At 39.1% G+C, this 24812-nt stretch overlaps 1 protein-coding gene across 11 annotated transcripts in view; it reads right to left on the bottom strand.

The window, feature by feature from the left end:
* Nucleotides 1–24812, bottom strand: part of casz1 (castor zinc finger 1) — a 152559-nt gene that overhangs the window by 87319 nt on the left and 40428 nt on the right. For all 11 annotated transcript variants that reach the window (XM_077603126.1, XM_077603158.1, XM_077603142.1 and 8 more), the window contains one exon: nt 3212–3260. The gene's annotated coding sequence lies outside the window, so the exon portion shown is untranslated. The remainder of the gene's footprint in view (nt 1–3211; nt 3261–24812) is intronic.

Raw genomic sequence — 24812 nt, 5'->3', positions numbered from 1 at the left:
GTTACGAGCGCGTTGCCATCCAACAAGTGTCTCTTTCTTTCTCTCTATCTAAGAAGGATTTAGACAAGATATTGCTACAATGAATATACAAAAAACAATTATTTTTTAATTTATTTTGCTCTGTAGAAACATTTGTGAAATTTTCACTCAAATGTGAGCCTTAGAGAATGGGTATAATGTTGAAATGGCTGGGATTCCTAAAGTTGAAAGTTTCATTCATCCATTTATCCATTCATTCATGTCCAAGGTAATAATCCAACTTTGTAAACAAAATACGGGAAAAACCTTGGGTCTGATTTTACACTAATTTCTTAATTTGATCGTTGAAGAAGCATGCAAATATACAGAGTGAATAATGAAGGCTTATTGAGTACCTGTTTCATTTGGGTTTTTTTTAACATGTTGCTTTTAAACTTAATTAACTTGCTCTTCGGTTAGAAAGAGTTCAAGTGCTTAAAGAACAAAAGATTAGGTGGTAACTGTGATTTAAATGTTTTGACTTTAGGAATGCCACTTTTCCTCAGTTGGTGGAAGTTGACCTACATCACATCTCTCTGTTGCTGATTTTCTGGTCCAGAAGCCAAGTCAAAAAAGATAAAAAATACAATGGAGCAAAATGGGCTTTGAAGTTGGTGGAAAAAAATAATGTGGGTCTGACACATGAAATGCCCTCACAGCTGGGCTGCGCCCAGTCCATAGAAAAACAAATACTTTGAGAGAGGGGGACACGCCGCTCCTGTCTCAGCTCCATAGGGCTGGGAGGTGGGCTTTCACTATATGATGGATGGATTCAGAGGAAAGTCTATTCACATGGAGATGTTACATCATAAATATTTACACAGGGCTGCCGTATCCATGTAGCCTTTGCTTGTTTTGACACACTGAAAAAAAATGAAGGACAAAAAAACGGCAAAAGTGGGGGAATGATAAAGCTGACTTTATAATACAATCCTGAGTGAGCGACTGACACAGAGTATACTTAACAGGTTTCAGTTTTGTGAAGCAACATTTTCACGGCAACCTTTGTATATTTAATAAAGCGGATGCTTTATAATGAACTCAAGCTTTACTCTTTTTACGACGCATTGCCAGAATGCAGAAAAGCAAGATTAAAAAAAGTGTAAGAGAAAAGAAAAATAATCTCATTTTACAAAATCCATAATGGCCAAGACTACATTGATTTGTCTAAAAAGGATCGCAAGTAGAGAAACTGTCAACTACCAAGTAAGCACAAATGCTTGGTAAATCGTCACTTTACTTAACAAACAATGTGCTGGGGCTTAACGAGAAGGAAAGGGGAGACGTCACTGTTGGTAAGCAGACCTATACATTTCTGCTCAGTGAGCTCAATTAAAAGCCGAAATGTCCCACGAGATCGTCCCTGGAACCAATGAAAACAAATTTGGCAGTTTAATTTTCTTCTCGCTGTACAGGAGAGCGACTGTGTGCTACTCCAAGAGTGTTCCCTGGGCCGATGGTACGTTTACGAGAGCCATGAGGAGAGGGAGAAAGTGTATGTGTGTGTGTGTGTGTAGTGGTTGGGGTTGGAGAAGGGGGGGTCACACCAACACCGCATTAAAGCCAGTTGGTCTTTATAACTTCCATTAACATTTATCAGAAGCCAATTAAACTAACGATGTTGCTTCTATGTGGTTACACTAGGGAAATGTTTGGATGGTATACACCGTTGACAGTCATACAGCACTTTAAAGCAACTTGTTCATGCATGCAGCTGTGCGTGGCACGTCAAACCATCAACACCTACACTTTGGCTGATATGTATAATAAATGTGTGTATCTTTATGTGAACTTCCACTAAGTGCAAATGTTTTCAATTCATGTCTCATCTGTGCTGAGCGGGTGACACCCTAAGACACAAAAGAGAGTAGCTTGGCCATCCGTCTAAATTCACAATCATGCCAACCCCCAGATGAAGCCAGGGTCTCCGAGTTTGACATAAGGCAGCCCACGGTGTCACTACCATCCCTCTTGACTAAGAGGCCAGGGGCAGAGGTTTTTTTTCTGCATCCTCATGACAGACTCCCACATCAGCATTGTGCTTCTACGAGCTAACATCATTAGCACACAAGGTTTCATCTCAGGGAAAAGGAGGAAGAAGGGCGGGGAAAGCAACCCCGTTTCTTTAAGTCACAAGTCATTAGTGTCCTCTGAAGAGTCAAATTGTACAGAGGCAGTTTTTTTTAATATATCAGCAACAAAAGGTTTTATACTCTTGTTAATTTGGTGGATGTCATCTTTACTTAGATGTCTGTGTCTAATGTCTGTTCGAGTAATAAATGCCATACCATGGAAAAAATTACATTATTTTGTTGAGATGACAATATGGGATGTTGCTATGACACTTTCCAGACATAAACCAGGGATTACGGAACATCATCTTGAAATTAACACCACAAGTAAAAAAATAACAACAAAATGTGCAAAGCAAATGGATTTGTTGTTCATAAAACAATTGTCACATATGAGCTAAGAATAACCAGTGCAACACTAATTTTAAAAAAGCACAGCTCTCCAGTTGTTTATGCCAAGGAACGAATAAAAGAGCAGTTGTTGTAAGTCAAAAGTTGCATATTGTTCTTGTACCACGGAGTCAATACACTCACAGGCCCTCTTTTTAATGTATCCACAAATATCCAAGTATAAATACTTGAATATTGTATCAGGTAATGTTATACGATTGCAAACATTTCGATACTTAGTTATTTGCTTTTGTACTACCATAGGAAACTTGTTGTCGTGGGGAAATTTGGATTTTGCACTACTCTTGATAGTCATCGTAATCAATATTTTTGGGATTATACATGTTTCTAAAAAAAAATATCATTTTATTTATTTAGTATTGAAAATTGTATCATGTATTGAGTATTTTTTGAGTATCAACATTGGTTGAATTTATTATTATCGTGACAACTGTAGTATAGATACCTCACCACACGAGGAGAAAGTGAATGAGCGAGAGAGGCCCTCTTTAGAAAACAGATACATCAGTGTGCCAGTATAGTGTACAACATTGCTGTGAGTTAATCAGTTGGAAAATAAAACGGTGGGATTCTAATAAGTCATTTGTCAATTTTTACAACCCCCAGACACATTGATCCATGGGGATTAATGAAGATGCCTGATATTGTTGTAGATATGAACAGGGGAGATGGTGGGGACAGTAATCAGTCATGTTGGAAATTTTTCTTACCTTGTTTTCTCTTCCTGGGTAGGCACTGTCTTCAGCAGGCTCACTTCATCTGAAAAGGAGATTGAATGAGAAGCATAAAAACACATATATGCACATTACGTAAAAATAAATGACTGAAAACAAGTCTGTCCTATAAACCCAACAACGTCGATCTAAATTCCTGCATTCCATTTTTTTATAAACGGTGTGTGTGCACAATTGTAACAGTTCACATATTATTTATATTTGCGTATTAACATTTAACATGCATCACAACTTAATGTAATGATAGTATTTCGGCTGGAGATAGCACTATACTGGATGTCAACGGTGGTACAATGTTATAAAGAAGCCTTTTCTCAAGTGGAATGTCGCCCTGTGATTGCCTGGCAACTGATCCAGGGCATAGATACGTATGTGTTGAAATTAAAGATTCTTAATTGACATTTAGCCATGTTCCTTTTGTCACACCAGTAGTAAAGTGTGGACTTAATCAACTTATGCCAAAATGTATGTATCATCATTCTTAAGAAAAGCACAGAGTTTACACATTATTGAGCATAACATAACACTGAACAAGATCTCCCCAACATGACACTACATGGCCTTCCATATGACCAGCCCATATTGAACCTCCTTCAACACGTCAGATTTTGCCAAAGCACTAGCTATGAGTTGCCCTTTTTACCAACAGTACTGCTATTAGACTTCATCACAGTACTACCACTCCCAGTTTTTACTTTCTTTGGAGCTATACCCACTTTCACTCGTAAACAAAAGTTTTTTGTTTTTTTTCTTAAGCAGTAACTTTCATTGGTATTTGTAAACAGGCTGTGCTGGACAAGAGGGTGTGTTTTCTTGTCATGTCAGAAAAGAAAAGGTGCAATTGCCATTAATGACACCCATTAACCCTGACAAAATGTAACACCAGGACAAACACTGACTTCATCCGTGCTGCTTGAGTAACTTTTAAATCCTCTCAAAAGTTTCCTAACCTTGAAAGCCCATGCATCCCCGAAAAAGTAATAATAATTCTAACCTGATCTTCCTACTTATTTTATATCTCCCCTCAGCAACCTAACTTCTTCTCGGCAACAGTGCAGTTATTAATTCATGAGGCACTAATTAGTTCTTTGTTTAATTTTGTGTTAAACAGACTGACCGGAATGATAACGACTCGCGCTGTAGCGTTTAGGTCCCATGCCGCTCCTGTTTGCTACAACAAGGGAGCATCGTGCGACTAGCATGATGAACCCAATTCCCTTCTAAGTTGCACTTCATTAAGTCAAAATGTGACAAGGAGCTTAGAGGAAGAACTAGCAGATCTGATCATACATAACAATGCAGGCCCAGTCAGTTTCAGAGAGGGAGGGATGGGTGAACGAAAGGGGGCCGAGGCGGAGTGGGACGTGGGACGTGGTAGATTCCTGGATGCACGTTGATAATTTTCTATTTTTAACCCTTGGGGGACATCTTTCATTTTCCTTTAATTGTTTTTGTTCTGAGCTGAAGTGTCCTCTTTTTAAATTACTGCTCCTATCAATTCCCCTGATCAACCCCCCCTGTGTAACATTGCAGGCAGACAAGTAAACAACAAGGTTGCCCTTTTGCACAGCAAAGGGGAAACGCTCACGCCACTCTCCCATAGCACTCCTATACAGGCTATAGCTATCCGGGAGGAAATGCTGCACGGTGGCGATTTGGCTGAGCTAATCAAAATGAACATTTTTGGCAAAGCAAGTTGAAAAACCTGCTGAAGTGACAGGCCTGTAGCCTCCCCGAACATCAGTCGTAACCCAAGAATGCATGAGGGTGTAGTCATATTTGAAAAACTGCACCTGCTGTGAAATATGTGGAAAAAAAAACATTTCATAACAATGTCAATCATGCATGTTACCTAAAGTGCTTATTCATGTGACCTTTTTCATCCACCACGTACAGTGGCACCCAACGACATCACTCTTTGCTGTAAATCTCAAATTTCCTCACAATGGATTAAATCCACCATGCACTTATGGCTTTGTACAGATGGAAAAATATTTTCTTTTGTTAAATAGGATATTTCTTGCTTCAAGTCCTGTTTCATCGGCTGACAAGCGCCACTAAGATGTTTAGCCTCTGCAAGGACTGAATATATGATATCATCAAAAGCGGACAAGTAATTACACTGCATAATAGGCAAGATTGGCATTTTCAAAATCATTTTCATGTGGATGGAAATGACATTGCATTGACTATTCGGTATTCACTGGTGCAGATAAATAAACAAGGCATGGAAGAGGGGTGTCGGGGGGCACATGGAACGCAGAGTACAATGGCAAGCAGGTCAGTAATTAGAAACTCTGTTTGCACAGTAATAATTTTAATATATTCATCAGGAAACAGAGCATGCCTAGAATGATAAAATCCCATCAAGGAACATATCCCAGCTGCATTAACCTTTTAAACACACTGACAGAACATTGTTGGGAACCCTGAAAAACAAAATAATAAAATGCACATGGAAGTCCTTGTGGTATGTAGTCAACATTTAACTACACTGTGTAACTAGGCTGAAATTTGAGCAACTACAAATTGAATATAGAATGCTGGGGTGGGGGATGAATTATATAATTTCAAGTTACTTGGTTTAATTTGAATCTTTCCACTGAAAATGTGAAATTGAACAGTGTTGTTTGAAGTTGTATGTATTAGTGTGATACAATCAAAAATATTTTTGACATTCAGGACACACCATTCAAATGATATTAGATTCTAAAGTTGCTTAAACAAACACCAAGAAATGCAGTCAGTTAAAGATAAAGATCTCCTAACATTTGCTTTTGACCACTTGACACTTGGCTTTGTGAGCATAAATGCCAACTATTGAGCAACTGATTGCGTTTTACACAAAATGAACTTTTTTTTCCAATTTGTTCGTCAAAATACAAGGAAGAAACCTGGAGAACAAGTGGCTTCATTGTGCCTCAAAGGCACACATGTAGCTGTTTCTAGGAATGTCAGCACAACCGTTTTGAACTGCAGAAAAACATTATGTATATGAAGCCATTCAGATCCAGCTTCTGGTGGAACAAATTTTTCACCATGGAAGTGTTCAATGCTGAAATTCAACCATTAGATAGTTATAAAATGTCCTCCTTATACTTAAACATTTTTAAATAAAGAACATCAATTCTTGCAACCTTTACCACTTTAAATGCCATATTTTAGATGTAGATGCACTGACTGAGTGAGTGAGGAACGCCACTGAAACACAATCTGCTGATTGCATGAGTGTTGACAGCATGTTCGTAACCTTGTTTGTTAATGAAGGTGGCGGTGATGATGCTATGGAAATTTTTGCAAATTGCTTTAAGGAATCCTGACATGCAAAAAAAAACCTTGCCCTCTCAATGTCATTTCTCAGAGAGACACAAATATGTAATTGTTGAGGAATTCAAGGTGGAGTACAAAGGTAATTATTCTGGGCTAACTGTAAGAAGTGGAACCAATACAGTAAGTTAGTTACATAAAATGTTACAAAAATGATGGGCCAAGTGCATTGTTTTCACCATTGGATTTGAGCACAAATTTATTCTGAAAACAAGTAAAGATCATGTTGCATATTTGGGTGAGCTGTTTATATATTTTAACAATTTGGTGCACTCTAAAATATGCACTTTATTGGTTTATTGTTTATTCTGCGTGGATCATAGCTTATCCCCTTAAGGGTCCGCCAACAATGGGCACCAGGCAATGGACACAGTGAATAGGCATAAGTCAATTAAGTCTGCATTTTACTACTGCCAATCGCAGGCCACAAGGAGACCAATCACGCTCACACTCATACTTAGGGGCAATTTGAGAGTGTTCAACCAGTCTACACTGCATTTTTTGGGGATGTGGAAAGAAACCAGAGTACCCAGAGAAAGCCCACGCAAGCTCGGGGAGAACATGCAAGCTCATACAGGAAGGTCCGGACGTGACATTTAAACCTCAATCTCAGAACTGTGAGGTCAACACACTAACAACTTGGCCAACAATCCATCCGGTTACCAACGACATAACGTATATTCACAACGCTTAGTGTTACAATTAATTCATCTTCCGTACTGCTTATTCTCACAAGGGTCGCGGGGGGTGCTGGAGCCTAGCCCAGCTGACTTTGGGCGAAAGGCAGACAACAGTCAACCGTAGGGCACACATAGAAACAGGAAACCAACACACTCAAAATCACACCACCACCAAGCGAGAATTGATCCCACGCTTGCCCACGCTGAAGTCAGGCAAGTGAAGAACTACCATATCAGGTGGTTTGTTGCAATTAGATGTTGTCAAAACCTTCATTTTACATCAGGAGCTTGTTAAATTGTAATATTATTCCTTTTCTTTTAGAAGAGGATTGCCTTACATTATTCCAAACCACACTGCACCCAACACTGGTTCAAAGTAATATGTGCTACAACAATGCATGTGCCCTGTGCATCCACTGGTCAGCATTTGGAGAATGGGAAACTGACCATTTACTCATGCAGATTTGACAGCACCTAGTAGGCCCCTTTTTGTGCTGTCACTTCTGGCTTTTATTCTGTTGTCCCCCAGGAGAGGACAGAGTCGGGGGGCTTAAAGGGCAGCTACCTCCACAGTCCCGCTGTCCCGTCCCTGCCTAATTTTTGTTGTCCAGCCCTTTGAGACCTCCATCTCATGCAGAACTAAAGAATGGGGATCCATGTGCAACAAGTGCCATGGAAACCACAGTTTTCCTACAAAAATATTCCTTTTTATCCCCTTTGAAGAGCTGTCACCAAGCATCACACGACCCCAGGCCTGACCGTAACAAAGCCTATTTTCTGCTTGCTTTTGATTGATTAAAAAAGACTTTCTAGTAAAACCATGTTAAAGGACACAAAACGTGACACACAAGAAAGGGCTCTCGTGGATGGCCCAATCAGACAGGTCCTTCAATCATAGGGCAAAGAAATGTGAAAATATCATCATTGTCGAAAAGGGGCGGCAGACTAAGCGTGAAAGTTGACTACTCTGGTGATTAAGGGAATGAGGCAAATATATATTTTTTAAAAAAGGGCCGCCATATGGTGTAGTGCTTCAATCGCCTGACTTCGGTGCGGGCAGACACCCCCTTGATTCCAACCAGTAGTGGTATGGTTGTGACTTAAAAAATCCATAAATAAGATACACTGGATTAAACGTGAGAAGAATAGTGCTTTACAGTCCAAAAACTAGGGTATTCACATTTTTCAGTATCCAGAGATGGACCCCTAATACTGGCCAGTTTAAAAGTGATACAGAGAAAGGAAGAAGGAGTGACTATTTCTGACTGGATTCACTGCGCTCATTCCAGGAATGGGTAACCGTGTGAGCTTTCAATCAATCATCTGGGCTGCTTCAGCAACGTTAACTAGCTGGGCTGACATGTTTCAACTAAACTGCACTGAAACAAGGAAAAATATATCTTAAAGGATGCATGAATGAAAAATAAGTTTAACAGTTTAATTACATGACCACAATACTTATTTAACCAGCAATAAATACTGTAAAAGGGGAACTCCATTCCTTTGTTTCAGCATAGAGGATTACTATGGAGTAGACATATTTACCAAGATGATGGGATGGTGGAGGGGGTGTGTGTGCACGTGTGTGTAGGTAAGTGTGTGTGCATGGGGTGGGGGGTGTACTAGCAGCTCTCACACGAGCAATTAGTATTCTAGATACTTATAGTTCTAAACACAAAAAGGCCTCACCAAATCCCCACGGCTGAGGTGTCAGACGGAAAATGACGAAAATCTGCTCCTTGACAGGGAGTCATTTATATTTTAGCTTCGTTCCATTATCTTAACGAATCCATCATCAGCCAATGCAATATTAACAGCAGAAAATCAACTCATTAGATCCAGGGGGATTTAATCAAGATTGCAATCATGTATGCGCTTCCTGGAGAGTTGGCTTCTTTCTATTTTTTTTTCTTTTTGGTCCTTTCCACGTAATTGCCACATCTCAAATCTTAATAAATTATTCTCGATCTGAGATTGATGCCCACCACCCCCCTACCTCGCCCCTCACACCATGCACTCACTGTCTCCAACTATAATATTTACCATAAACATTATTATGTCATGGGCACACAGTTTAAAATGGCCTTTAGCTAACTCGCAGAAGTAATTGGCTTCTCTATTTCTCCCTCGTTTCATTGCTAATTGCCGGCTGATATTACTAAGAGTTTTCTTAAAAGCAAAGCAAAGCGGCCTCCCGGCACAAGCTAGAATGTGTTGGGAGGATTTTGCAGACTTCAAAATCATGTTACCAAAATTATCCATGTTTATATTTGCTTAACAAGAAAGTCAGGCTGATATAAGGCTGTTTCACTTTGAAAATGTACAGTATAACTTTGAAAAATCATGTCTGGAATGGGAGTAAAAAGGTTTTTGGTTGTCCCCCCCAAAAAAAATCCTTGTCTGAAAAAACACTTGTGCAATGTCGCTACCATGCATTTGTATAATACAATGTTCTTTTAAAATGAATCTTACTTTAAAATTATACCGTTTTAAATATGAAAGTACTATTTCATCAATAGTATCTTATGTCAGAGATCAACAAATTAAATTTAGTGATCTTTGCAAAAATAAATCTATTCCCTGTATACAGAGGCTCCCCTACTTACGAACGCAATTGGTTCCGAGCGATTGTTCATAAGTTGAATTTGTTTGTAAGTTGATTCAGTGCTATATTTTGTATTATAATTTATGTTTAAGGCCGATATAAGTATATTGAAGGTTTATATAAGTGCATTTGTATGTTTAAGGCTTGTATAAATAACACGCATTGGTTTGTACTGAAAAAAAAAAAAATTAATAAAATGGAGAGAATATGTACAGTACTGTAGAGAGAGAGAGAGATTTATGTATTAGAAACTGGCCAAAAGAAGTGACCTAATGACGATTGCACATTTTTCTTCTTTTTTTCATCATAAATGATGCGGTAGCACTGTATGGCATCATTCAATTGATTTGCAAACTTTGTGCAACGTTCAATATTTGGGTCCTGCTGCTCGATCTTTCTGTTTATAAATGGTACTGACGGTCGAACGATTTAAGTTGTATATGTGCAAAGCTCACCACTCTCACGCGCATCAAGCTTCGTTATTATTGCCACTCGTTTCAAATGAAATGGCTTGCCTCTTCCTTGCAACTCCCTCAATAGAAGCCTTTAGCTTTTTACCAACCATATTCAATATTGGATGCATGAGATATTTAATGATACAAATGAAAAAGGTTCTTTGCATACTGGAGATACATTCACGCACTTCCGCATTGCAACGAAGAAGAAGGTAGATGCTGGGTGAGCTGAGCTCTCACAGCGCCAGGCGTCGGTATTAGCGGCGGAAAGAAGTACTACTCCGAAAAAGGCGCGAAATACAAAATTGGACTTGCGAACATTTTTGGACTTAAACGCAATTTGCAGACATGTTCGTATGTACCGTTGTTCGTAAGTTGAATGTTCGTAAGTAGGGGAGCGTCTGTATACATATATACATACAATATAGTAATATAAATATAATAATAATATATACATAGGATTATTTGTTATGTATATACATCTCATCTCATTTTCTGAACCGGTTCATCCTCATTAGGGTCGCGGGGGTTACTGGAGCCTATCCCAGCTGACTCCGGGCCAGAGTCGGGGGACACCCTGAATCAGTGGCCAGCCGATCGCAGGGCACAAGGAGACGGACAACCATGCACACTCTTTGGAATGTGGGAGGAAACCAAAGCACCCAGAGGAAACCAACGCAGGCCCGGGGAGAAAATACAAACTCCACACAGGTGGACGCGACCTGGATTTGAATCCAGAGCTGTGAGGCCGACGCCCTAACCACTTGTGCCACCGGGCCGCCCATGTATATACACTATATATTATATTAAATTAAATGCATGACCAAAATCCTTGAAACAATAAAAAATAGTCATAGGCAGAATCAGCTGGGACAGGCTCCAGCACCCATGCAACACTCATGAGGATAAATGGTACAGGCGATCTATGTTTCTGTCCTTTACTTTTCCTTTCATTTTGTCCCATTGGGGGTCACCAACAAAGTACTTATCATTGGGACATATTAGCTGTCTTGCTCGAAAAGCATAACATGACTTAACCTGCTGCCTTCAGTCGTTTCTCAGCAATTTGAGAAGGTTAGCACGGTGTAGCTGTCTCTGCCTTCATGTCTCATCTGTGGGGCAACAGAACTTCATTCAGCATCGACTTCTAATATGTTCAACATGATCTGAAAATGCAAAAACTGTCAAATTAACCTGTCCATGAAATAACGGCGTATCTTGAAGATCTAATGCGACCTTATCCACGTGAGTCTAATTTGCTGTCTGTTTGGCTATAAAGGCTTATGCCGGCCTTCTAGGCCGCCTGCTCCCAGTCAGTCTTCTCTTCCTGCTTGGCTTGCCTCGCTGTCGGAACAGAATAGGCTGTGTGTAGCTACAGCACAGAGTGCTGTGTTAATCCTTCTTTCTCCTAGAAGGCCACAGTAAATCCCAGACCACTGCAAACCATTCCTAGTGTTTTTTATCTTGATTTATTAGATTACGAGCCCTGGGTCTTTGAGCCTATGCATCACACACTAATCCTAATCGGAATAGACAAGTATTAGCCCGGTTTAAGGGGAGCTAAACAGCAGTAGTGGCCAACTTTCAGTAAGAGGGAAACTACAAGCTTATTGGCTTGATAGGCTTTTATTTATCCATTTCCCTTTTTTCCTCCACTTCCATTAGTAGAATGTCTGTAATTAAATACATAAATCCTGACACGCAAACCCTCGAAAGGCCTAAATCTACTGAACCCCAGCCAGTTTGGCTTTTTTTCCTCTCACACAATGAAGTTACTGATCCAAGCCCAATCATTTGTATTTTTCTCAGATTTCTAACAAAGAGCAAGGCAAACATGAAGGTCCCATTGAAAACAACTGCAAGAATTAATTTTACATCTCAGTGAATTCAAGGCAGTGTTGTCAAATTATAAGCAACACGGCTTTGTAACTAATTTCCCTTGGTCCAGAGACTGCTGGAATTTTTTTTTCTCCTTTTAATTAGAAAGGTGTCTCCATGCTGTCTGCGTTTGTGGGAGACTGTCAAAAGCAATCATGTAATCATGACTGACCTTAAATCCAAAGCTAAGATGCTCTCAGAAATATTGCGAACAGATAGGCATATCACTTTGAAATAAGAAAACCAATGGAAATGGCAAGTGGGTAACTTAGGTTGAATAGAAGATGTGTGACACATGAGGCAAAGGGCTGGGGTACATTAAGAACTGCCTGCTTGAACACGTACACCGGTTGCAGCTGTTAGTCTTTCAAAAACTGCAGCACTGAGGATATCCTGAAATACTATTGAAAACCACTAAACCTCCTACAGGCAGCTGTAAAGCTATACAACTGCTTGGCGCCAGCGTAGTAATCATTGATCAATCTTGGAAAGCCAAAAATGGAGCATGGTTCATTGACTTCATGTGATTCTTTTCCACCTTATAAGGTCATGTTGGTGGCCTTAATAGGAACCAAAAGACTGGTATATGTCTTATACCTTCAACAGTACAGCCTTACACATTGAACGTCTACTCACTGTACAGTACATATTTGTAAGTGTCTAGTCATGTACAGTATCTATGTCCTTGCATGATGTACACTCGTGTGGCATACAGCACCAAGCTCTCCTCTGCCCATCGCCCTCAGGGGTGACAGGGGAGCTAAGGGAGATGTGACAGCCATGTCTGCTTCGTGTATGTGTTTGTTTGCCCCTGAAAATGAGACTCTGGTTTCACTCCAGCCCCCTGGGCATGTTTAGTTGTGCCTCCACCGCATTGCCTTGATACAAAGTGCAAGTCCACCATGTGACAATTTTCCTCCGTTGGTGGGGTGGAAGGGGACATATACAGAATTGCATATTACATACAAGTCAATCAAATTTTTGCTTTATTCGGGATTTAACTTTTGGGGGGTCAACTATTGTGACAGACATTTAAAAATAAATACATAAAAAGAATCCCAAATTAGAGATTTATTATGAGCACTGTATGTGCTGAAACATATTGGAAACATTTTTGTTGCTTTAAAGGTGATACGTCTTCATGACCCTAACAGTGAGAGGCCGACCTAGGAGAAGATACATTGATGGAAGAGGAAGGACATAAAAGTGGCTGGTGTAAGGGAGGATGATGCAAAGGACAGGATGAAATGGAAAAAAATTGATTCGCTGTGGGGTCTCCTCATGGGACAAGCCAAAAGTGTACTAGTAGGAGTAGAAGTAGTATTAGTTTCCAGTATGCATGATTCATCAACATCTACTCCCTCTACTAAAAAAAATGGTTTATTGCGAATGCTGCATGCGCAGAAGATCCTTTCAAGATGATTATTCTAATAGTAGGCTTACATGACCAGATATTTGAGTTGTAAAAATCTGAATATCAGTAGACGGCATGGTAGAAAGTGGTTATCATGTCCGCCTCACAGCTTCGAACTTCCTGTGTGGACTTTGCATGTTCTCCGCATGCCTGCATGGGCTTTCTCTTGGTACAGTTTTCTTCTACATCCCCAAAAACATGCATGCTAGGCTTGTTGAACAGTCCAAATTGTCCCTAGGTATGAGTGTCAGTTTGTGTAGTTGTTTGTGTCCTTGTTCTATGCGATGGGCAGGCAAACAATTCAGGTCATTCCCCGCCTACTGCCCCGAATTGGCTGGGATAGGCTCTAGCACCCCCACAACCCTGAGAAAATGAAAGAATATGAGCATATACGGATGGATATTTTGGACGTGTTTACATTGTCTTACTCCAAAAAAACTGGGTTTTGGACGCATGGTCAGTCTCGTGGAATGTGCACTTTCTGAAATTTCTCCTAGAACAAACACAAAGAATATATTGGATTTAAACTTCTTTTTGTCCTTAGCAGTGTGTCACTAAGTGCACTTTATATTTCCTTCGAAAAGGAATGTCAGCCTTGTGACTCAATCCATATCCATTCTGCCCTGTCTATCCTTACAGCCCCTTTTCTCTAAGTGCCAGATATTTCACCTGCCTATCAGTTTTCCCCTCAACTTGCTGGTATATGCAAGAAAGGCACCCATATAGGGTCACTCATTGTCCTCTGTAAGGCCCTCCTTGAAACTACTATCTTGTAGCTTCTACTACCGCCTTCTTCCATCACTCAAATTACAGTGTGTAGAGGTCATTGCAACAAATGGGCTCAACTGTGCTGATTAACTTAGGGTCAGTTTTAACATTATTGAGACTAAGGGGAAGAAAATGATGACAACAGCTCTCGAGCATAATATTATGAATCTTAATATTGGGTCCAATAATGTTCACAGCAGCGAATTGGTGACCTTTGATTCTTATACAGTTCTATTGAGAACCTGAAAAAGAATCAGTCATATTCAGCCCACAGCAAGACTCCACTATAACAGTAAAATAATGAGAGTCAAAGGATATCTGCAAAGAAATGTGCCAAGGTGATGGAAAGCAGCTTTTCCAACATGACAAATTCAGCAGAGGGGTTAAGAGGAGTCAATGGGGGCTAAAGTGACAGAACAGTACGAGAATAATTTTGAAAACTATCTACAAATGAGTCAGAATTATATCTCAAGTGATAGGGTTCATAGAACAGGGTGCAAGGAGTGACATAAAAATGTGAGCAATTTTAAGGAGGTTGAATTTATTCAACAATTCGGCATATTTTCCCCAAAAAATTCAAATTGAAGTGAATGAGTGAGTGGTTAAGTAATAAGCAATTGTTGTGAAGTCAGGCTTCTGGCTTGTATCATTCTAGGTTACACTGTCCTGAGCCTGTAAATACAGTTTTGTTCACTTACTTCCCTTCAAGGAATCATGACCTAAAAAGGTACTGTCTGATTTCTAAGGTTATTTTGAGTTTGTGTGATAATGCACACTCCTGTCCCTCTTTAGAGAGTCTGACAAGAGGCAAACCAGAAGAAGGTTATTTTGGGAAGATAAAGGATCTCAATGATAGTAAAATACAAATTGGTAATCCAACAACAGAGAGTCCATACACGTCAACCTAAAAATGTCCATTCCTTTGGACCCCATTTAGTTAAAGCTCAATTTTTTTTGCTTTGCTTTGATTGTTAGACCATGTTTACAGTTTGCCTTGTTGCACATCCTACATTATCATTCATTCATTTTCAAAACCACTTATCCTGGGAAGGGTCGCTGGGTGTTGAAGCCTATCGAAGCTGACTTTGGGCAAAAAGCAGGATACACTCTTGACTAGTTACAAGTCAGTTGTAGGGCACACATAGAGACACACAACCATTTGCACTCACAATCACACCTCCAACTTGCAGGAATCAACCCCACGCTTGCTGCAGCACAGCAGTCAGATGAGTGAACCACTACACCATCAGGCTCTACATTGGAACGTAATTTTAGCATAAACTCACATTACAAACAATTATAATATTTACAACATTTGGTTGCCTTTGCTGAATATAGGTGGCTAAATATACATTAGGGCTGGACGATCACATCCTATTATAAAATATATATATATATATATATATATATATATATATATATTAATATTATAGTTATTATTTATCATGCAACCTTTTATTCATTCATTTCTTAATTTTTGGAGGATTTTTTAATTTTAAGCAATGCCTTCTACCTTTATATATTAGGATTTAATTAGCAGGCGCTCGTGGAAAATTTGAATTTCATTGCACAATATGTGTCATTTGTAAATGTTTTGCAATAAATGGACTGAAAACAATCAACAGTGTACTCTTTTTAAGGAACTGTTCAAAATCCATCACATTGGTCAGCTTGCATCTGCATATCCATATAGTTGATTATATATCATATATCATATATATATATATATATATATATATATATATATATATATATATATATATATATAAATATATATATATATATATATATTTAATTATATATTAATAATTATTGTACTTTGCATTATTTTACAGGGCACTACTCTAATTGCTTGCTTAGATTGGGTGTATTTGGTAACTGTTCAACCACCATGTTATAAATACTTTTGTAAATTTTAGCCTTTTAATTTATGTTCTTTTTTGAATCTGTTTTAACATTGCACTCAGTGTTATTTTCAAATGACTTTCATTGGCACTATTCTTATTTCATGCTAGTTTTTGGTGTTTTCACACTCTCTAATCTATTTTTGATAGAGTGAAAGGTGACTTCCTATCCTTAGCCCCATTGTTTTCCAGAATTTTAGAGGAATGAGGTTAAAACAAACTGTTCCAGTGATGAAGGTCAAACAACACAGTTATGAAACCAAGAAATAAAGACTAAAGGTAACAGCATGAGACCATCAGGGTATTCCTGTTCCTGAGCAAGGCTCTGTATAAACACAGAGAAAAATAATAGGGGGGACACTCTGTATTGCCTGTGGACTACAGTATTTCCTGTGATCTTTTGTCTGAATTACAGGCTCTTGTGTATATTTACTAGATTTCAAATATGTATGCTCAAGGACTCCTCGATTATTTACAAAAGACACAAGAGTATTTCATGAGCTGACAGACTGAAATCTTTAATACAGCGATCCATGCAGGGAGATTTCTTAATGCTTGAACCTTGACCTCTCATGGGTAATAAGACCACCATATCTATCTTCACACACATGTCAACACTGAACAATTACACTATAAATTCTGAAGTGTGATCCTTACACTGAGTGAACTAATAAGGATATTTTAGAAAAAGCCTCTATTGGATCTTAGGTAAAGAGCCCATTATTATTTTGTGATTTTAATTAAATAATTATCATCAAATATGTTTACTCTTTTATTGTATATATCCGTTACAGCTATGTTACAGAGGACATAGCATTTCATTTCTTGTAAGAGAGCATAAGGAAATGGGTATATAGCATTTCAGCACTTTTCTAACCTCAGAGCCAAGTACTGATTAATTGATGTTGACAACATATGTTTGTTGGTTCCGAGTTAGCAAATCAAGGGCCATGCTCGCAGCCTTCAGCCTGTTAGTGTACAGGGACATATTTGTGCTTGTTTCGTGAACCTTCAACTTCTCAGCTGCCCGTCCCTTTGGCCATATTTATTTAACATATTTCATAACATTAAAGCAGCCTAGAACTGCTTACAAAATGAAGCAATCCCAGAGTACATAAATGTGATCTCTGTAATCCAGCTGCCCTCCCTAAATCATTCCCAACCCCTTCAACAAGTGGTCACAAGCCGAGGCAGAGTAGACTCCTCCAATTGCTCGACAACCACAAAAGAGAATTTCAAAACTGATTACTCAAGTCAAAAACTGTATCTTTGAACATAATTACAGTATGTCTTTGTATCCTCTTTCCTGTTGGTGAAGTAATCATGCAGATTTTCCCAAGAATAAATAATGATCAACTATTCTCTAAGATTAGAAGTGGTGTTGAGGGGAGGTGGCTCCTGGTGGTTGTCTGGCTTCTTTCATGACAGTGTGTCAGCACATCATTCTTTGTAGCGGGGAAACAACAACATATACCAAGTATACCACAGCACCAGGCATTTCCGATTGTTATTCCCATCAAAGAATGGGGATTTACTAATCCAGGGCACTTTACACCAATTCAACTGGTGACGGACCATAAAAATTAATGTTTCATTGCAAATTTTTGCCAAATGCAACTGAAATTCAACAATATAGTCTTTGTGTTTTACTGGGTTAGCACCACACTGCACAGCAAATTCCCAAACATGTCATCTCTGAGGCCTTAACATACATTTGCACATACGATTCATGTGCAAGCACAAGTTGCCTGTGTTTACTGAGCATGTGCTCGTAGAAGCTTAACCAGCTGGTAAGCATACAGAATTTTAATTTTTCCGAGGTTGGCCGAATACTAGAGCAATGTAAAAAGGGTACACGTGAGGTTTCCATTTGACGACATTTTCTTTCATCCATTCAATTTCCATACCGCGCATCGTCGTAAGGGTTGCTGGGACACTAAGATCAAAGGGAGCTAAACCAATAAAATAGCAGAGAACAGAAAAGTCAGAAGAAGGACCTATACCAGCTGACATTGGGAAAAAGGTAGATTACACCCTAGACTGGTCGCCAATCAGCTGTGGGGCACGCAGAGAGACAGACAACCGATTTGCACTCACAAGCAAATCACCACCCAGCAGGAATTGATCCTACGGTTGTCCGCACTGAAGTCAGGCGAATAAACCACTACACCAACAGGTGGCTTGGTCTCTGATGTTATTGTTTCTTATTTGAAGTTAAAATACCCTTAATCTAGATTAAAACATTTTTACATGGCTGTGTATATTCATTAAGAATAGAAGCACAATCTGAAGGTCCACTCTAAGTACTCTATCAACACGTGTGTCCTTAGTAGAGCCTATCTTATGAATTCCACAAGAGTTTATGATTTAGAGTAGTTTGCAATAAAGTAGGTTCCATTCCACTTTACTGTAAGATTTTTTTGGGATGAATGAATGAAATATTTTTGTTGTGTAGAATGAGCGGCAAAATTAGACATAGATCTTAATAGTGCAGTATGTACTTATACGCCACCAAAAAGAAACACTCATAGCCATATATATAATTATCAAAAAATACCTGTCCGATCATTCAAAACACAGCAAAACTAGATAGATTTCTTTCATATGGCACATTACTTGTGCTGAAGCTCACTAGCTTGCATAAAGGTGTATCAAATGCTGGGGGGTGTAGGTATGTAAACAGTTAAGTTACCATTCAAGCAGTGAAGAGTGTACAGCTTCAACTCACCTGAACAATAAATGCCGCCCAGGGTTGGTCTCTAAAATCCCAGGAATCGTTTTGCAGATAAAGGTTTTTGGTGTGTGCCTACTGCATTGTCTCTAGCCTCCATTCTGGTAATCTATTGTGTGTAACGTGCTCTTGGTCACCTTGACTTTGGTTGCCATAGTTCTCAACACAAACATATCCCCACCCAGATATACGCCAAATAAGGCATGAGGGAAAATCTCATAAGTAGAAGACACAGGAAGAGAGGCAGAGATATTCTTAAATTTCGTGTAAACAGGTCCTAGAGATTTCAGTGTGTACATATACTTGCAAGAGGTTACTGGTGACAAACACGCACACAGTCTGGCTAATTAGTATACAACATTAATTGTCCTACGCGCAGCTATTGTTGACTCAAAGAAAATGATAATTGCATGGGCATCAACACAAAATGAATTGAAGCTCTTTGCAATAGAGAGGTCTTTCAGGACAAGTCTGTTTGTACTGAAAATGACCTTTAAGCACCTTCCTCTAACACGGAGGAATCAGGCTACAAGAAGGCGGCCGTCCTGTCTAGCTGTCGACCCCGGCAGATGTGAGTTGTGAAGAGTTCAAAAGAATTCGGCGAGGGGGCACCTTCATTTACATAATCCTCCAGATATATTCCCCAACAAACTAATCAAATTATTCACAAGTTCAGCCCCTAACTATGTCCACCCCGCGATACGCAGCCTTCCCATTACCAGCCTTTGTGCCTAATCGTATCGAACCAACCAATGTCACTTTTCCCTTTAGATTGGCCACCAGACAATGCAAACAAACACTGTCTGCGCCTGACGCTCAAAGATTTCAGGCGAGTAATGTCTTTGGACCTCCTTGTCCACTTAGACTGGCATTTTATTTCTCGGGGACTTGACTGACTTTTGTCAAATAGAGCAGAACAAGGGGAGGGGAAGTTTATCACTTGAGCTCGCAATCATAAAACATTAAGACGATATGTCCAACTAATGATTTCAAGGGAGGTTGGCTGCTCTAGTAATTAGCAGAGCAGAGTTAGAGCTATTCAGGGTAACTTTGAAAGACGAGTGCAGATGACACAAGGGATTTTGATAATCATGGGGTTGGGTTCCTTGAGGGCCTAATCCGAAAAGAAGCTAAACAAAACTGCTGATTCAAATACAAGTATGACTTATTCAATAAGACAATTTCCAAAGCTAGACAATTTCTGTTTGCGTGCGAGTTTGCTCACACAGATTCAAGGTCGCAGCATACGGGTATTGCCAATTGCCAATTCCATATACGCGGTTATCAACGTACACTTGTTCGTGATAATTTTCAAAACTAATCAAGTAAATATGTGTTATCTACATAGACAACACCAGGATGTTGATAATATACAAGATCAAATGTAAATTGAAATAAAAGTGGTTCAGTATGCCGCTTTTTTTGCCTTCTTCTGAGTGTGGCTTTGTTTTAAACATCACACTGTTAATCAGCCTGCTGTCGCTTTGTCTGTTCCATCCACTGCCAGGGGGTAAAGGTTTAATGGATCAGCCAAAGTTTGCATCCCGTGTGCGGTCATTTTCAATGACTTCTTTCCCCACAGTGAAATAAACTATTTTATGTCTCCAAATATGCAGATCATTTTGCTTAATGAAAGATGCTTGACGTCTCAGATCCAATTAATATGCAAATGCAGTGAGGATTTATTTGTGACATTCTGTATGGGTGAGAGAAAACAAAAACGCTTCTTAACAGTAACACTAATTGCTGCTACTAATTGTCACATATGATCATTCACTCCAAATCTCATGAATACCTACATTCTAAAAATAAAAGTCATACAGCCAATGGAACTCATTTTTTCTATACTTTTATTTATTTAGTTTCAGTCATGAGTGCTTACCAAGCTGCTGTGCATTCAAACTGTATCTTTACTGAAAATAAATTACTTGCTCAATCACACAATTTAGTTGAAACATGTGTATATCACCTAATTTACAGTCGCAGATTCTTCTTGATTACTGCCTTTTCAAACACTGCCCTTAAAAGATCTGCACAGTTGTAACGACTACATTGAGTGTCACATACACAGATTTTATGGCTTTCCAATGTCATGACGATATTACAACTCCTCCAAAAGCCAGACTAATGCAATTTGTCTTTGACATGACAAACCTTCAATCGGTGATATATTTTTCACAGTAAAATCAAATCAATAAAGTAACTCAACTATTAAAATCCTTTAATGGATGGAGCGATATACTCTTGCATCATCTTCAGGTTTAATGCCAAATGCTCCAATCAACAGATGAGTACCTTAAGAACCGTAAACCCTAATTGACACCTACTGTGACATTTTGTATGCAATATATAGAATTATTTTATTTATTTCCTTGTTGTAAAATAGTACACTTGACTTCATGTTTGTGTGTTGTAAACATGATCAAATAAATTAAAGAATTAAATGGAGCTGATATTGCAATAGATGCTGTTTAAGCTCAGAACAATATTGGATTCATACTATGTTCTCCACTTTATCAGTCTGTAGATCATTGAATGAAATGATGATTCAGATTATCCGAAATGAGAAAATCTTTCAGGGCTGTAAAAATAATAATCAGCCACTTTAGCTTAGAAGACCATATGTCCAATCAAACAAAAAGGGAAAAACAAGAAGAAATGCTGACTAGTAGAGTAGTGGGCAAAATAAAAATGATCCTCTGACAATACTTCTAATGCTTTTAAATCTTCTTATGATATCTTTATAGCTTTTAACCTTGCTTTGAAAGACTCACAGGGTTCCTGGTTGTATTCCAAACACGTGGTCTTATGGAATCTTCAGAACCTTACTGTTTCAACACTTTGTAAAGAGGCAAAATGAAATCAGAGTGAAGAATAAAAAGCGTGGAGAATTAATATTTGTCTACCTTTCAATATAAACGTAATTGAGGTTATATTGAGGGTTGAAAAATATACAAGAAAGACAAAATGTGTATATTAGCTCTCCCTCTCACACTTGCAGTGCTGCCCCCCCCCCCCTCTCTCTCTCTCTCTCTCTCTCTCTCTCTCTCTCTCTCTCTCTCTCTCTCTCACTCCCTCTCCCTCTCTCTCTCTCTCTCTCTCTCTCTCTCTCTCTCTCTCTCTCCGTCCCTCTCTCCCTCTTTAACTCTATCGTTTTTGAAGATACAAATTGAAGATTTTTCACTAGGCAATTTAAATAGCTCTTTTTGGGGAGACTGGTTGACTCACCACTACTACATTGTACTCCTATAATACAGTTTAATCCAGGCTATGGGGGTTCATCTGTAAATAAAGGAGTTTAATCTATATAAATGGGATACACATTTTTTTTAACTAGCAATTACTTAACTAAGACACACGTTGACACTTTTCACGTACCTTACCATACTTTCTCCTTATGCCCTGCGATCGGCTGGTCACCGATTCAGGGTGTCCCCCGCCTATGGCCCGGAGTCAGCTGGGATAGGCTCCAGCACCCCCCGCGACCCTAATGAGGATAAAGCGGTTCAGAAAATGAGATGGGATGAGACTATTAAAAGAAAGAGAGGCTCAGCACAGAGGAACTTGCGGCTCTAATGAAGCATATCGAAAGTTGGCGTATTAAAAAAAAACAATAACAATCGCACGGGACTATAGCTATTGCGAAGGCGCACATGGCGATATATTACGCAGGCTTAGACTAGATATATTTAAACATGAAGCTTAACAAGACTTCTCACAAAGCTCAGCCTTCAGCAAACGTATTTCTTATGACAGACTCTGTCAGTATTTATGTGTGTACTTCACGTCTGTTTGCATGTCGTCCGAGCTTCAGATTGTTGTTTGAGGATGTAATTGCTCTGATCCGCTCCTGCTGTGAGTGGCATAGGATGGATCTATGCAGGCTGTTTAGCAGTCAATGGCCGGTGAAGATTGTAAACAGATCTCCCATGAATTGCGGCTTTAGCGGTTTTGCGAGTCTCCAAACAAGGTTGTACCGATAACAGCATTCTCTCCCTGACAAAATCAGCCACTTTGCTGCAAGGGTGTGATTTGAGAGGTGCCAGTCAAAGTGACTGACAACATTAATCCCTCACAGGAGAAAAGGGGAGAGCCATGGCCTCACTGAAAGCACATCACTGTTCTCAATTGTGTATCTATAGGAAAGTTAAGATCATCAATCATCATCAAGAACATTTAATCATTTTAGAAGAACTGGTGGTAATGGGAACGTCTTGGAGATGATGACAATGACTCACCTCAGGCTAGCAGCACTAAACTAGTAAAAACAACCTAAAAACCTTTTGTTACGGCATGTTTCATTGATTTATATTTCAATTCATTTTATCAGGCTTGTTAACCCTTAAAGCCCTGAGCCTATTTTAACATGTATGTATGAACCATCTGAACCAAAATATAATTCCATAGGAGAATACAGCATGTTTCTCTACAGTGGAATAGTGAACTTTTTTTACCCTTTTAAAAATGATCAATATGCTTTGTCTAGTATAACTTAGCACCCTTGATAGAACACACACATATTTATCGGAAAATATATAAATTTAGTCTGGGTTGAGAGTAACGGGCATCATGCAATACATCATTTATTTTAATTTGATTGTTTTGTACCACACATGGCAGTATGTAGTTTACACAGAAACCATTCGGTCATCTTCCGTACCGCGCATCCTCATAAGGGTTACAGGAGCCTATCCTCGCCAAAAGGCAGACTAAACCCTAGACTGGTCGCCCAGTCAGCCATTGGGCAAGTAAACACAGTATTTATTCATATTTATAAAGTATAAATAAAAGTATATCCTATAAAACTCCTATAAAGGCTGCTGCTTCAATTTCACGGGTAACGCTGTGTGAGCTGAGATAAGCCAGATGCTGGACTGTGTATATTTAATTTTGCATGGTGAGTTCCACTTGTGAAATGTACAAAAGAAGAGCAAAATATATAGAAAATTAGAATTACAATCCTGGTCGTCTGTTATCATTCTGGAATGTGTCCAATTTAATAATTAAATTTCAGCAAAGAAAACGTGACATAAATAAGATAACCATTATTAGTCATTCTGAAAGACTTTTGAAATACATTTGTGTACCCCTCAACAAAGTTTTCAGCTTCATAGTGAAAGCTGCCAAGTTCATGGTTGAAAAGGAACAAGAAAGATACATTAAAGCACAATTTCTGTTGTGTGTTGGGCGGCCCATGGGCCGAGCAGTTAGCGTGTCAGCCTCACAGTTCACTGTGTGGAGTCTGCATGTTCTTCCTGGGCTGCGTGTGTTTTCCCCAGGTACTCCGGTTCCTCCCACACACCATAAACATGGAGTATAGGCTGGTTGAACACTCTAAATTGTCCCCAGGTATGAGTGTGAGCGCGAATGATTGTCGGTCTCCTTGTGCCCTGCGATTGGCTGTACACTGATTCAGGGTGTCCGCTGCCTAGTGCCTGTAGTGAACTTTGATAGGCTCCAGCAGCCCCCGCGATCCTTATGAGGATGAGCGGTTTGGAAAATGAATGAATGGAATTTATCTCAACGTTGCATGCCAAGGTAGAACCATTAACCATCAACATTCTCACAATGTTTGGTTGAAGTTTAGTTAAGCTTGGTTTTAATATCTTTCTGAATGCAGTTATAAAGTCCTAATCACAAAACAACTTTGATACATTGACTTTTAAAAAGGACTATAGTTTGTTACTTAAATTACAAAAATGTATCACCTTCAGTGTTCAATAATATTAATGGGTCAACTAAGGCACATGGTTGTGTGGAAGTCATACAAATGATCATATCTTCCTTGTTGCAAGACATGATGTGTTTTATAATC

The sequence above is a fragment of the Stigmatopora argus genome, chromosome 1, assembly GCF_051989625.1.
Source record: "Stigmatopora argus isolate UIUO_Sarg chromosome 1, RoL_Sarg_1.0, whole genome shotgun sequence".
Taxonomy (NCBI): domain Eukaryota; kingdom Metazoa; phylum Chordata; class Actinopteri; order Syngnathiformes; family Syngnathidae; genus Stigmatopora; species Stigmatopora argus.
Note: the sequence above shows the minus strand (reverse complement) of the source record. Positions and strands in the feature narration are given on the sequence as shown.